A 16472-nucleotide genomic window follows, 5' to 3' on the forward strand; every position below is an offset into this window, starting at 1 on the left:
TACATTTAAGAATAAGAATATCTTTATTTCCTTTAACGTAATTAGCCTATGGTACAATATAGCTATGACCCCACACTAGGCAAAGCCTGTCTCGTGGTAGTCAAAGCAAGTAATTTTACAGTTATGGTGCGGCGAACAGGGTTAATCTAATTATATAATGTTTTATCCCGGTCAGTAAACATATCCCGGTCACGCAGACCAAGTCGCGGGCAAAAGCTAGTACTTAATATTATGTAAAGGGAAGACTTGATCGTTTACTAATTTGTTATGGTTAAACGTAAAAAATAGTTCAACCGTTTTTAAAAATTCTTTCAACTTTAGAATACTACATTATCAGCGATATATAACTAATATTTTATCTAGTCGCACGAAGCCGGATCGGATTGCTAGCAATTCATATAAAAATTGAATTGCTAGCAATCCGACCCGAATCAAATTTTGCTAGATTACCGATAGGAATTTTTAACGTAAACCACAATTGATTTAAGATTTGGACTAATTGATCAAAAATCAAAATTGACCGTGTCGAACTTTAAGCAAAATTCAATTAAGTATTTGGTGCAAAAATTAAACCGCAAATTACACGTAACTGCGTCATCTATTCAAATTCATATCTGCGGTCTCCACGGTGCAATGTAAGGAATATTCACGGAAGCTTACTTATAGAGAAGATACAACGGCGTCGCCATCTTTTGTTGTCGCCCCAACGTTTTTGGTGCTAAGTAATTTATATAAGAGTTTTTACACCGCAAACATACCTTACGTAGTAAAGTGTAATATATTATGCGTAATCTATTTTCTCTTAGTCCTTTTGTTCTTCCTTATTTATTTTTTTTTTTTTTGGTACAGTTGTATACGTTCCACCTGAATACCTCGCACAATCCTAACTGAGTGTTTCTATAAATTTTCCCACCAAAATTACGCGAATGTAAAGTTATTTTTGTTAGTGTTACAATCGTGAAAATAAATATTTGTTTGTTTGTTCATTATAATATATAATAAATAAATATAAATTTTATATTTGGTATACACTTATATGTATAATATATTTAAAAAGGTGGCAGATAGAAAAATGTTTTTACTCGTTTAATGAATATTTTGAACATTTTAAAGCTTAAATATGTGACTAAATTAATTGATTGTAATTTGTAACCTATATAATTTATTATTAATACGTAAATATGTTGACATTTATATAATATGAGGATATAAGTAAAATAGTAATAGCATAGCATAGTAGCACAATTAAATAAATTTCGTACGCCAGATTCTGGTGAAAAGTGTGAACAATATTTAAATATTATTTACCATCCTTTATACCACTTTTCAAGCAAAATAAAGCTATTTGTATTTTTTGTATTTATTATTTGGGATAGAATGATGTGGCAAAATCAATCATTTTGATTTTAAAACTAAACTGCCATATCGATGTAGATAATTTTTTTTTATTGTATTGTAAAATCTTTATTGTACATAAATTACGTTGGACACATTAAAAGAATTTATATACAATGGTGGACTCATCCCATAGATGGATCTCTTACAGTCAACCTTTGGGAAGTTGAAAGTAAACTATAGAATTTCTTTGGGATCAATCTGTAAATATGTCCAAAAATACCAAATCGGTTTACAATTGACGGAGAGTTATGAGGTATCAATAAAAAAAAATGCAACCGAATTTAGAACCTTCTTGTTTTTGAAGTCGGTTGAAATTCTTAATGTCGATTCACACTGAAGTTTAAAATAAAGTCTGCGAGACGACGTTCAAGCTTGAACAGATAAACAGTAATGACGGTGATTAGATTGATGGAAGGTGCGTCGACAGCAATGATCAAGAGGCTAGACGCGAGTCGATACCCTTTATATTGGCTGTAAATTTCCCTCGAGACCAGAGTAATCTCCTCATATCTATATATATATATTTACTTGTTATTGCACGTTAAATTACATTAAGACGTTGATAAAATCAATCCAGAATTTGAGTATGGTAAATTATACTTTGTACACATATGCAAAAGCTCCAAATTACTAATTGTTTCTTACGTATACTTACCTCAAAGTATGAAGACAAGTGCGTATTGCCAGCGATGACTTATGGAACCGAAACATGGTCCTACACAGTTGCCATAGCTGCATAGCTCTTTCACAGTTGCCCGTGAAAGAGCTATGCTCAGAGTCTCTTAGCGTCATAGAATCCGAAACGAAGATATCCGCAAAAGAACCGAAGTCACAGACATAGCCAGAAGGATAAGCAAGCTGTAGGGGCATTGGCCTGGTCACATAGGTCGAAGAAATGACAATCTGTGGGGAAGGAAAGTTCTTGAGTGGTGATCCTGTATGGGCAAATGCAGTGTAGGACGACCCTCTACTAGATGAAGTGACGACCTCAAATGCATTGCAGGGAGTCAGTGGACGCAGGTGGCTCAGGACCGTTCTTTTTGGCGGTCTGTGGAGGAGGCGTATGTCCAGCAGTGGATAGATGATGGCCAATATGATGAATACACTTAGCTATATAATTAATACAAAAAACCTTTTTTTTTTATACAACTTAGAATGGCAAACAAGCTGACGGCCCACCTGATGGAAAGTGGTAACCGTCGCCTATAGACATGAGCAGTACCAAGGACATAACAAAATATACTGTTTCGCCCATGATACCCCCCATGTGTTGCCATTCCTGAGGACAGATGTTATTCCTCTGTACCCTGTAAATTCACGCCATATCCCACCCTTCAAACCGAAACACAGCCATGTAAACACAACTGCTTCACGGTTAAAACACGAATGGGACAGAGATACCCAAGCAATCGACTTTTGTACAAAGTCTCCCTCTGGTCTATATTCTTTATTATTTATTGTACACAAACATAATGATAGGAACAATTAATTTTAAATATAATATACAAAGGCGAGCTTATCTCTAATAAGAGATTTCTTCCAGCAAACTTTTTTATGTGAAATAAAATATTGTTAATTAATTAATTGTTATGAAACAAATTCGTACGTAATATATATTTATTTATTATACACTTTATTGCGCCATTTATTAAATAATACAGTTAATTTTAATGAAAAGTGTAGATAGATAGATAGATAGATACTCTTTGTTGTTTCCTCCAAAAGATTACAATAGTAAACTTATTATAAATACAAATATAATATAATATAAAACACAACATAGTATTCGTAACACGACATTTTTTTAAAAAAAAAAATACATGATTAGTACAAAAGGCGAACTTAATGCTATATAACATTCTCTCCCAGTCAACTTTTGGCAAAACAGAAATGTATCGCCTTACTGTACTTATACAATTGTATCGTTATATTTATTAGTTGTCTTGCTTATTCCCTGTATTGTATAATGCAAATAAAGTATACTCATTCATTTATTCATTCAAATGTAGTTAAAAAAAGCGGTGAAAAATTGTGTTCCCGAAAAAAAAAAACGACTTCAGTTGTGGCCAAAGTTATTTTGATTTATAAACTAAACTATTTTGATAAAATTTCTGTCTCTTAATTTCAGATAAAAAAAAGAAACAATTAAAATAAAGAAAGTCTACAGGCTACAGTAACCGTTTACAATCAGACGAACTAAATGTTTGTTTACCACCTTTGTGGTATAAAAAATATATACTTTAGATTACATAGACATTAAAGAAATCTTAATATACCCTTTTTGAAATATATTCGTTAGAATTTTGTATTGTTTTTTTAATTTTACCTTACAGTATAATTTCTATCAAATACTGAGTAATAAATGCACATTATGGCAACCCTATTTATGCACACATGTGTAAGAAAATTGAACTGTTTTTAATGAAACATTTGTATGGGGACACTTTATAATAATCTATGATACATACATACATACAGGATTTACCTATTTAGGGAGCAGGGTTTCGCCTATATTTAAAATGTTTGTAACATTTATTTTGAAATAAATTTATTATTACTTATTACTATACATATTTGCGTATTTCCCACCGAGAATTAAGCTACTTCCCAAACCACCCTCACCTTAATAGACGCCGCGGTCTCCACCGTTGTACAGCTAATATTCAGCCAATATCTAATGAAGGATATCGGAAAAGTGATCAACGGCCGAAGTTTGTCATCCTGCTGTAAATTGCTTAAATCAGTTAAGTGTTTAGTGGAGAAAATACCAAATGTCGCTGTTAATTTTTACTACTTAATAATAGATTACATTTTATTGTTTGGAACTATGTTATTTTATGGTTTAATTGAAATCATTTTTGTAATGTATTATTTATTTTGTTTCGTTCCTGACGTTTTATTCTATTTTTTTTTTATTCACAAGTAATGGAATGGTAACCCCACCCGCGTAAATTTTTTCTTTTATTAAAATTAAAATATTTTTTTTATATCTGGTTTTTAAGCTTTTTTTTACATTTTTTTCTCAATCAAAAACAGATTTAGGAATACTCAAGGGATATAAATAGTAAAAGTCATGAAACTCCTGCCGGATGTGTAACGGTTTGAGGAACTAAAATCGACTGAACCTTTTATTATGCGCTGTTGAACATAGCCCTCATAAATTGCCACAAATTTGCCTTAATTTGCCAATCATCATAATAGGGGTAGGGGTATACATAATTTTGTATGGACTCGTGTAGTCATTCTTTCCTTTTTTTTTTGTTTTGGAGTGACCACTATTAATTTTTAAAAAGTTTTTATACACGTATATTTTTATAAAACTGTAAAGTTTACTTTAGTTAATATATTTTAATGTAATTTTTTTTTGCCTGTTTTTCTCAACTATAACTGCATTCTGAAAGGGCAGTAGGTTCATAAAAATTGACTATTCAAAAATGGTTATAATTAAATTTACTTCAATAAAAGTATTTGTTTTTTTAGTGTATTATTTAAAATGGTAATATTATATATATATATATATATATATATATATATATATATATATATATATATATATATATATATATATCATCTTCCTACATATATATATATAATCCAGATTTTATAGCCAGATATATATAATCTGGCTGTAAAGTGATGCTATTTTGCATTCACTCCGCCTTTTGCACCACGCTTGTATTGAAAAGTTATTATCCTTATTAATATTCCAAATGTGAAAGTTTGTTTGTTTGTTTGTTACCTCTAAACGCTTTAACGGCTCAACCAATCATCGTGAAATTTAATGTACACTTACTGTTTGATATGAAGAAGGGCATAGGTATTTATTCCGGTCAATCAACATGTCAAGTCGCTAAATTAAAAATCTTCCCGCCCCCATAAGGGCAGTCTTGCCCTTAGAGTTGGCAAACGCAGTTAGGCTTTTAGTGATATTTTAAGAGGGATGTTACTGCCCATCCTTTAACAATTAAATTTCCTTATTCGCCTCTTACGAGACCAACGGAAAAGAAAATGATGACACTACACGACGAAAACATATATAATATATAAATATATAAAAACTAAAATTAATAGAATAGTCTACTTTTTATCTCGTTTACATGAAGAAAGTCACGGCCTTAACATATTCAATGTAGGGGGAAAAAGATTGTTAATAACAGGTCGACCTCCACGCGGTTCCTGATGGAAATCATCGTAGTTTCTTCTATCCTTACGAAATTCTTCACGATGATCGAACCTGACGTGCTGATGATGACCTGCTTTTATCCTCACCTATAATTCTTCACTGGTGCCCCGCCAGCGTACATTGATAGCGTAGGCGCATTACCATTACATTTTCACTCATTACAAAAATTATAATTACTCCATAAAACGGTTGCATGGAAGAGATCGCTTTTAGCGATAAAGTCGCCCATTGTTTTCTCATTGTGATTATGTCTTGTAATTGTTTGTATTTATAATAAGTTTACTATTGTAATCTTTTGGAGGAAATAATAAAGAGTATCTATTTATATATATTTGTCCTATTTATTATTATTTTATTTGTTCCGTTAAATCGACATGTTAAATTGTGTATAAATGAATAATATCCTAATCACGCGAACGAAGCCGTTTGTATATTTTTTTTTATTTTTAATACAACTCAGAATGACAAACAAGCTGACGGCCCACCTGATGGAAAGTGCTAACCGTCGCTTATAGACATGAGCAGTACCATGGACATAACAGAGTATACTGTTTCGCCCATGATACCCCCCATGCGTTGCCATTCCTGAGGACTCAGATGTTATTCCTCTGTACCCTGTAAATTCACTGCCATATCCTACCTTTCAAACCGAAACACAGCCATGCAAACACAACTGCTTCACGGTAGAAACACGACTGGGTCAGAGGTACCCAAGCAAACGACATTTGTACAAAGTCTCCCTCTGGTAAAATAAATAATTTGTAAAGAACAAATAAAAAAGATTCTAACCTAACGTACAAAATGTAGGCTCGTGTGAAGTACAATAGATTAAGTATATTGTGCAGCGTGTACCTCAGGCCGGCGTCCTGTGAGATTTGTCGTGTTGTAAACCTAATTTATATCAATTTGGTCTAGCCAGTCCCTGTAGAAATTTAAAAGCACATCTATGTTTAACAGGAAAAATCTTGCAGTGACTCTCAAGGCGGGGGCCGAGCGATGAACTGGTAGCGGATTTTATTGAAATTTTAAAAATAATACAATTATGTTACAATCATCATCACCAGATTTTAACTGTCCACTGCTGAATAAAAGCCTCCTCTTTGAGCGATTTTGCCGGTAGTTGCCACGCTTGGCAGGCGGATTGGCAACCTCAGTTAGTCTTTGGAGGTGTTTTAAAAGGGACGCTGCAGCCCATCTTTCGTCCTCTCTTAGTCGTCTTTTACGACATTCACGGGAAAGTAAGGGATGGCTTATTCTATGCCGGGACCACCCAGCTAATTTTATTAGCCATATCAGCCATTAACTGTTAATTACGGAACATAGATGGAACTCTACCAAAAAAGGGTTTTTTTTTTTTTTTTTTTTTTTTTTTTTTTTTTTTTTTTTTTTTTTTTTTTTTTTTTTTTTTTTGATGGGTGAAAATAGTATGGTAACCCCGCCTGCGCTAACGGGATACGCTGGCGGAGCACCAGTGAAGGGTGATAGATGAAATGAAAACAGGCCAGTTAGCCCATCATGATGAATTCATCAGGAATTAACCATAATAGTTTCCAGGGGGAACCGCGAGGAGGTCGACCTGGTTGGGTATATTGCTAGCAATGGGATTCTCAGTCTCCATTACTAACAATCCCTTTCCCCCCCCCACACACAAAGCGGGGTTTTACCAGTAGTTGAATTTTGCTTTGTAATGAAAAAACGCAGTTTCAATGGTGACAAAATTAACATAGAGTAAACTCTGAGAGGGGATAGAATAAATAATTATTAAAACCAGTTTAGAATTGGCCATGTAATTGCATGTACGCAACAATTTAAGAATGTGTTCCCACACACACACACACACATTACACAAAATTCCTTCTACCTTCATTAAATTAACGCTAATGAGATATTAGTTAATGATAATTAAAATTATTAAACGACGTATTGATGAATATAATAATTGCCGTTAACAGTCCCTAATGATTCATTATCTGACTCTGAGAGGTTTTTTTTTTTTAATTTATACTAAGGAGTAAGTGCGCAGTGCGCAACGACCCCGCACTAGATGGAGTGAGGATCTGAAATGCATTGCAGGGAGTCAGTGGATGCAGGTGGTTTAGGACCGTTCTTTATGGCAGTCTGTGGGGGACGATTATGTCCAGCAGTGGACGGATAGTAGCTGAAATGATGACGATGAAGGAGTAAGTAATCATTAAACGACTCATGAGGATGATAATGGAATGGTAACCCCGCCTGCGCTATTAGTATAAGCTGGCGGGGCACTAGAAAAGTTAGCCCAATGTGATAAATACATCTGTTAGAATTCAACAGGATGGTTTCCAGAGGGGACCGCAGGGAGGTCGAACTGGCAGTCCGTTATACTAATAATGCATTCCCCCCTGCAGTAAGAGAGTAAGATTTAGGATTTATTCGCTTGGTCTACCTCCGACTCGGCACTAACTAAACAAGTTAGAAATGCCTGTACATTGTTCCAGACACAATTCCCACAACAATTTACTTGTAATCCGCTTTTATATCGCTACCTCCGGAGTATGTAACTTGTAGCGTAAACATCGTGTATGCCTTGTAGTATTTCTGTAATGTATTTTTTTTTTTTATACAACTTAGAATGGCAAACAAGCTGACAGCCCACCTGATGGAAAGTGGTAACCGTCGCCTATAGACATGAGCAGTACCTTGGACATAACAGACTATACTGTTTCACCCATGATGCCCCCCATGCGTTGCCATTCCTGAGGACAGGTGTTATTCCTCTGTACCCAGTAAATTCACGCCATATCCCGCCCTTCAAACCTAAATACAGCCATGCATAGCTGCTTCACGGTTGAAACACGAATGGAACAGAGGTACCCAAGCAATCGACTTTTGTACAAAGTCTCCCTCTGGTACTTAAGGTAAGCGCTTGCGTTTGCTATTATGATGTATTTTCAAAAATTTAATACTGCATGGCTAGCTTCTAATAGTTGAAAATAGATTACACCGTAAATTATTTCAAATATCATAGGTAAAGACAACCTCTTTTCTTTTACATAACTTTTTTATTTTATTTTTTACCAGAGGGAGACTTTGTACAAAACTCAAGTCAGTGATTTACTTTTTCATATTGTCCCATACTAGTGATGGTTAAAATCAGTTTTTTTTTTTTTTTATTGAACACAATACTTTAAAATTAATTAGTAATGTATTCATAATTAACGTGTGTTTCTTTTTTTATCAGATACTGAACTTTCGACTCGTGGACACCGAATCTGGCAGTTGAAACCTCTGATAGTCTTATGGTAAGCCTTCTTTTTTTTAGTTTATTATAAACTGTATTCTCATATAGTTTCCATTTTTCGAGATGGCAGATTTTTTTAATGGATAAAGTTGGCATTGACGGGGTACCAGTGAGGAATGATAGGTGAGGAAGAAGTCAAGTCAGTTAACCCATCGAGATAAATTTACAGGGAATTAACCATAATTATTTGTTTTCTCATTGTGATTATTTCTTGTAATTGTTTATATTTATAATAAGATTACTATTGTAATCTTTTAGAGGAAACAATAAAGAGTATCTATCTATTATTTCTACGACCGTTTGCAGATTATTTCCCGTGTGGACCCGGCATAGAATAGGCTGCCCATTTTTATCCCGTGCATGTAGTTAGAGGCGACTAACGAAATTTAATGATAAAGATAAATTTATTTGCACACATGTGTACATATTCATTGCAGTATATTCATTGTAGGATTTGTATAATTCAAACATGTTTTGTTAACATTAACGTGCAAAATGTTCTTTCAAGGACAGTGGCAATTTCAAGTGCCTTACAAAATGGTCAAAGGATTGGCAGCAGGGTCCCACTTAAAACATTAAAACATCACCAAAGCCTAAACGTCAGATTGTCAGTTTACCTGCCGAGCGTAGTAACTATTGGACACTCACCGGAGGGAGACTTTGTACAAAAGTCGATTGCTTGGGTACCTCTGTCTCTTTCGTGTTTCAACCGTGAAGCAGTTGTGTTTGCATGGCTGTGTTTCGGTTTGAAGGGTGGATTATGTACATGATAGTGCTCATGTCTATGGGCGACGGTTACCACTTTCCATCAGGTGGGCCGTCAGCTTGTTTGCCATGCAAAGTCGTATAAAAAAAAAACACTTGCGAACAGGTTGGCAATTGCGGTTATTTTGGTGATATTTAAAGAGGGGCACTACTACCTATCGCTCGACCATTAAGTTCACTTACTCGCCTCTTACGACACCCACGGGATAGGAAGGGATGGTCCATTGTATGCCGGGACCACACAGCAAACCGAATCACATAATTAAGTAAAATATAGATAACAGATACGCTGTTATTATTAATTAACCAACTTTGAATAATGTACAAACGGATATTGGTAATTCGTATGAAGGTTTAATTAGATTTACCGCACGTATCCTATTTCTAATATGAATGTTTACAATAAGTAATAATATTATATGAACCGTGTTAGCGAAACACTAAGGAATGGTCTTTACAATTTTCAGACAGAATTAAGTTGTATTTTTCTTGTGTTCTCCATTTTAATTATAGTAACTTTAATCGTAATTAAGAAAGTTAAGTGTGTACTCATTCCAGACGAGTTGGTAATAAGTTAGTTACAGTATATACTAATTACAGGCAACTTGGTAATAAATTGATTTTGCTCAGCAATAAATTGTGACTAAACTAATATTTACTATTAATCGCATATTATTCTTATTTAGAAACGATCTTATCGAATATTTTTTTTTAATTTTTTATAGATTTTGCTCTATAAAAAATTAAACACTGACTTAAATCGTGACAAGTTATTTTTATTTAAAAACTGAATTTCTGAACTGATTTTGATAAAATTTCTATGGGACCTATTTAAAAGTATATCCTTTCGAATAAAACTATAGTCAATCACATTATTCTTGAACAGGCCAGTACCTGCTAGAAGCGACCATTTATCCTTACAGATAAAAAAAAAGAATTTACCAAATCGGTTTAGAACTGACAGAGTTATGAGGTAGGTTGAGGCAAACAAAAAAAAAATACAATCGAATTAAGAACCTCCTTTTGAAGTCGGTTGGAAATATTTTTATTATTTTTAAAAACAGTAAACCATTTCAATAACAGAAATAATTTAAATTTATGAAAGTATTCCGTTAACATACACACTAAATAAATAAACTAAAAACAATTTTTAAGCAAATTAAATACTCTTTACTTTTGTAAGAATGAATTCTAAATTCAAAATAAATGTAATTATTCTAATCGTTTAATTAAATTGAACAAGACAGCTAATTATCTCAAAACACTCGCATACCAAAAGCAGTTTTTAACATAAAACCTTTGAGGGAGTCAAGGTTGTCTGCAAGACAATGGGCCCGTATGGGTGGTCTGTCGAGCACCGTGTAATGCTAGGGAATGGGGGATCCCTTGTGGGATGAATTATAAGAGCTCAGCGGATAATAGGTAGAATTATGCATTTTTTTTTTAATCGACGGAAACGGATTGGTAATCCCGCCTGCGCTATTGGGATACGCTGGCGGGACACCAGTGAGGGATGATAGGTGAAAATGAAACAGATCAGTTGGCCCATCGTGATAAATTCATCAAAAACTAATCACGACAGTTTCTAGGGGGAGCCACATGGAGTTCAACCTGTTAGAGGGTATATTGCTAGTAATAGGTCTCTTGGATCTCATTATTAACAATCCCTGTCCCCCTGAATTATGCATATTTAAAAAGTTATGATTTTATTTACACAAAAATCCAACAAATGATGGACATAACACTGTAATATCTTTCCTATCCAGGGTATAAGCAAAGAAGTTTGTTGGCAATTGACAGTATCTAAAATTGAAACTAATTCAATCAGAATTACACAGTCTGATGTTTTTATTATTAAGTTAAAGGAAATATAAATTCAATGCCAAGATAATGCTACATTGGATTGAAATCATAAATTACATATACATAATTCCGAACAAAAATCTTGAGGTTTTAAGCAACTTCAAAACGGAAGACCGTATCGTCGCCAGTTACGAATCGATTTTGATAATACTTTTTGCTAACGATAGAGGTTCATTCCCTTCTTAGTCCCATACTAATTTTATTACAATTTGAAGTCCTTGTTCTTTTTAGAGAATGAAAACATTCGAATATAGAAAATCTGTTTTACATGTGATATGAGTAACAATTAACAATTGTCGTCCAAGTTGCGACTTGAATAATTAAACGCTATGCTCCTGTAACTTGAACCTCACAAAAGTTTCACACATATAATCATCTGGAAAATTTGAAAATACAATATAGTATTATGCATTCGACGACCGCATTGTGGTTATTATCGTTCGTATAATATGTCTATCAAATAAGATAATATCTCAGTCAATGATATCTACTCGTAACATTTAATCATCACCGTCCAACTGCTGGTCTCAGAGTTCAAAATCTAGTAAGTCTAGTAAATCTACACAGTTTTGTAAGTCCTTATTAAGCATTAAGTTTTAGCTCCGTAAAAAGAAAAATATTTCTTCTCATTTCGTGCTGCGCAGCTGTGGAACAGACTACCTGCTAACATTCAGGATAGTCCCTCCATTACTTCCTTCAAGGAAAGATTGAAATCTCACCTTTTAACTAATAATACATGATAATACTGTGCACTTATGTATTTATTTATTTTTATTATGTATTTTTATATCTTTCTTACTTATTTATTTATGTATTTATTTACAATTTATGTATGTGTGTTTTATTTATACTATTTTTACCTGTATGTTTCCTGCACTGGATTACCCGCCAATTAATTATTTTCTCTCTAACTACACTGGGTTGGCTGGAAGAGATCTCTTTTAGAGATAAGCCCTCCCTTGATAATAATAGTTGTTAAAGTTGTTAAACTGTTCGCTGCATCTATTTTTCAAATGCAATAAAGAATATATAAAATAGATGTTTCAATTATTATTGTATTATTAAGGAATAAATCCTTAATGTTGCATATTTTTTGTTACCATTCCCATTAATGTAATAAAATACTAGAGCGAGACTTTTTAGAAAATTTGTTCGCTTGGGTATCTCTATAGGTTTCGTATTTCGATTTGAAGGGTGGAAAATAGCAATGAAATTACATGGTACGGGGAAATAAGTAGTTCTTAAGAATGGTATCGCATGAGTGGTACCATACACTCTGTCACTCTCACTAAATTCTAAAAACTTTGCCTGCCTATCTGTCTGTACATTTGTCTCGATATCACGCAGGAATTACTGCATCAAATTGGATACGGTTTTTAATATTCTATTACTAAAGGTCGGACTTAAAATCTCGTATGTTTTTTGTTGCCGTGTGGTCCGGGCATATTATGGGCCACAGCTTTCTTTTCCGCGGGTGTCGTAAGAGGCAACTAAGGGAACTTAATATTCGAGGAATGGACAGCACCGTCTTAATAATAATAATAATTTTTAATTTTCCACCACAATCATATTACATATTAATTGGCAACATTAACATAAAACTACACATAGTTATGGGAGATTGGCGTCTAAACTGGACTGCGAGCTGCCTGTGTCTTAGATCACCAGGCCTGCCTCCTCAGGTAAAAACGTCAATAATATATTAAAACATCACAAAAGCCTAACCGTAGTTGCCAAACGCTCGCTAAGCGTGGCAACTACTGGCGAATCTATTTTCGGCAGTGGATAGTTAACGACGGATAAGACAATGATAATCTTTCATTTTTATGGTTAACTTGTAGGGAACACCATCCGGTGGTAAGTCCACCAAATGCACATATATTTATATTGTCCATCAAGGTTGAAATAAATGAATGGAATGAATCTAGGAGAACCTTGCCTGCGCTAACGGTATTCGCTGATGGGGCACCAGTTAGGGATTAATAGGTGTGAATGCAGAGGCAGGTCAGTTCGAACTTCGAATACACTTAGAATACACTTGGATTTTAGCAGGATGGTTTCCAGGACGGACCACGTGAAAGTCGAATGGGACTGGTAGTCCGCATTACTAACAATCCCCCTATCCTCTATCCCCTACGTCTAAAATCTACACGTACGAAGGAGCTGACAAATTTTTTTTATGTATATATGAGCAAATGAGCACGCCTGTAAAATATTCCAGTAGAATAATTTATATATTAAAGGAACGAAGATAGGAATTTATACGAGCGAAGTTGCTCGCAAAATTAGTATATCTCATTTTAGCCTGAATAACTTGTTTTCGTGTAGTTTTTCGTAGAAAAATATCCCCAATCGAAGTTGGGACAATTGTATGCCCATTTATTATATGATTGATCGATCTATGGGGATTCAAACTGAAATATAAGTGTCGAAAAACTTACAATTAGGTTTGATTGTGCGCTGTTAGCGAACTAGACAATCAAGAAAATTGTTGTTGATGACTAAATCAAAATTGATGGCATTTCTTTAAGGGGATGTTCTAGCAGCGAAACTGAATATTTCCAACAATGAAACATGAACTTAAACTTAACAAATATAACTTAACTTGACATATTTGACATTATTTTACCATATATGATTACTTTACGCTTCAACATATCTGATGGCAAGGAATTATACCGGCTCCCTGCCAGTACCGGCCAACGTAGTAGCCACGGACCTTTCCATAATAGGATAGAATAGAAATAACCTTTATTCAAATAACCTTGTCTATAAGCTCTTTTAAATAGTTATTTTAAGGTTCCACTAATAGGTTCGGAATGTTATCTGCTAAGAAGTACAGAAGCAAGTTCAACAGTAACTCTTTTTAATGTATGTACAAAATAATTTTATATTTGTAACATTTGTTTATATTTCCAACATGGCGCTTCCAGCTGTATATTAGTATGAAGAATCAATATTGTTTATATTTTTTATTGCACTCATAAATTACATTGTTAATGCATTTATAAATATTGTAAGCCAAGGGTGGACTTACCTCTGATAGAGATCTCTTCTAGTTGACCAAATACTGTTGGGAAACATGTCGTTAGCGGACAGCTAAAGTGCACAAACAATTATTAATATTCCTAATACGAATAATAGTTAGAACTAATAAATTTTTTGACGTTTTTTAAATATTAAATTCGTAAAATTTTACATTTTCAACGGATTTAAAACAAATGAGGTTAGGTTATATTTTTTCTTTACATAATATTAAAAGTTATTGTTAATGATGTGCGTTTGCGTTTTGATGATGAACGGATGATATGATGATGATGATGATGATGATAAATAACTACACCTAGTATTTGAAGCGGTTTAACTAGGGTAAATAAAAAATAAATAATTTTGAAGCGTTGTATTGAATATAAATTTGATGTAATGCACTGAAGGTTGTTTTGCAAGTAAGTTACAATTTCAAACCTGAAAGGTCATGTAAATTTCTCCTGCGTTATGATTGGCGTTCTCACGATGTTGTGATGAGCGACTCTTGTGACTGGTTGATGTTATGTCTGATTGTCTATTAATAACTTAGCAGTCGTCCATTGGTTTTACCACTTAAACCACTTCATTATACGCAGGAGTGAATAATATTCATGGCATATTGTTAATGCTTTAACAGTCATAACTCCGGGAGTTATAAATCAAATTTGGGAAAGTCTTTTTCTATCTGAAAGGATATACTGGCAGATTGATCCCATTGAAATTTTATCAAAGTCGGTTTAGTTTTTAAATCAAAGTAACTGGTTTTTGAAGCAAAATTTTATTTATTTTACGTACGAACAACGACTTTGATTTCACTATCGGTCTACTCAACAAAATTCCGTTACAATAACATAGAAACGAATTGGAAACCTCACCGTTTTGGAAGTCCCATAAAAATGGGAGAATAACCAGCAAACGCCTCCCAAATTTTCCGTAACTAATCTGCTACAAAAGCTATTCATTCCCGAGTGTCACTGTGTTCCTGGAACGATGCAAGCGTTCACAATTAAAGTTCCCAGTTTCGCTTCAGCACATCCCTTCTGGCAGATTGCCCGCGGAAGTACAGCGCCCCAACCACCAGTATTGCACTTTTATAGCCCCTCAATAGAATAGAATAGAATAGAATAGAATTTTATTGCTAACTGTGTACATACATATAGCAGTAACTATTGCTTTGAATTTGACATCAGTATCAACAGTTATACCCTATCGGGCATGCAACAATTTAAGAACAGGTAATTATATTAACATCGAAACATTCAATACTATTACCATTACTTGATTACAAATAAATATGAAATATTATACAATACAATTAACAAGACAAAGAATAATCATAACCAAATTAAAATAAAATAAACATAATTTCACTTACATGTCAATTATTATTAATTATTAATTTAATTAGTTTTAAGATTGAAGTATTCATTTAAATTATAAAAAACATTATCAAAAAGCCAGGCTTTGAGTTTAATTTTAAACATATGCTTATCCTGACATTTAATGTTTAAGGGAAGATGATTAAATACTTTAATACCCATTATAATTGCACTCCTTCCATATGTATAACTATTTATTGTTGGTAGACAAATATCATATTTGTATTTATTACGTAAATTATTTCGAATATCAGATTTATTAACAAAATATGTCATATTATTATTAACAAAAACACACAATTCCATAATATATATGTTAGTCAGGCTGAGATATTTTTCATTTTTAAATATATTTCTTAAAGTCTCATCTGAATACATATTATAAATAATACGTAGACATTTCTTTTGAAGTAGAAAAGTCGATGCAACATCTACAGAATTTCCCCAATATATAATTCCGTATGTTAGTAAAGGGTACACATTACCAAAATAAGCGGACCGAGCAACAGTAGGCGAAGAGTTTTCCACGAGTATAGAAAGAGCATAACAATAACTTGATATCTTTTTATTTACTTTATCT

General features: G+C 33.5%; 1 protein-coding gene across 6 annotated transcripts in view; it reads left to right on the plus strand.

The window, feature by feature from the left end:
• The window catches only part of LOC113512140 (uncharacterized), a 307054-nt gene that overhangs the window by 266515 nt on the left and 24067 nt on the right, over positions 1-16472 (plus strand). For all 6 annotated transcript variants that reach the window (XM_052893855.1, XM_052893854.1, XM_052893857.1 and 3 more), the window contains one exon: positions 8799-8859. The gene's annotated coding sequence lies outside the window, so the exon portion shown is untranslated. The remainder of the gene's footprint in view (positions 1-8798; positions 8860-16472) is intronic.

The sequence above is a fragment of the Galleria mellonella genome, unplaced genomic scaffold (assembly GCF_026898425.1).
Source record: "Galleria mellonella isolate WM207_F2 unplaced genomic scaffold, CSIRO_AGI_GalMel_v1 utg184, whole genome shotgun sequence".
Classification (NCBI taxonomy): domain Eukaryota; kingdom Metazoa; phylum Arthropoda; class Insecta; order Lepidoptera; family Pyralidae; genus Galleria; species Galleria mellonella.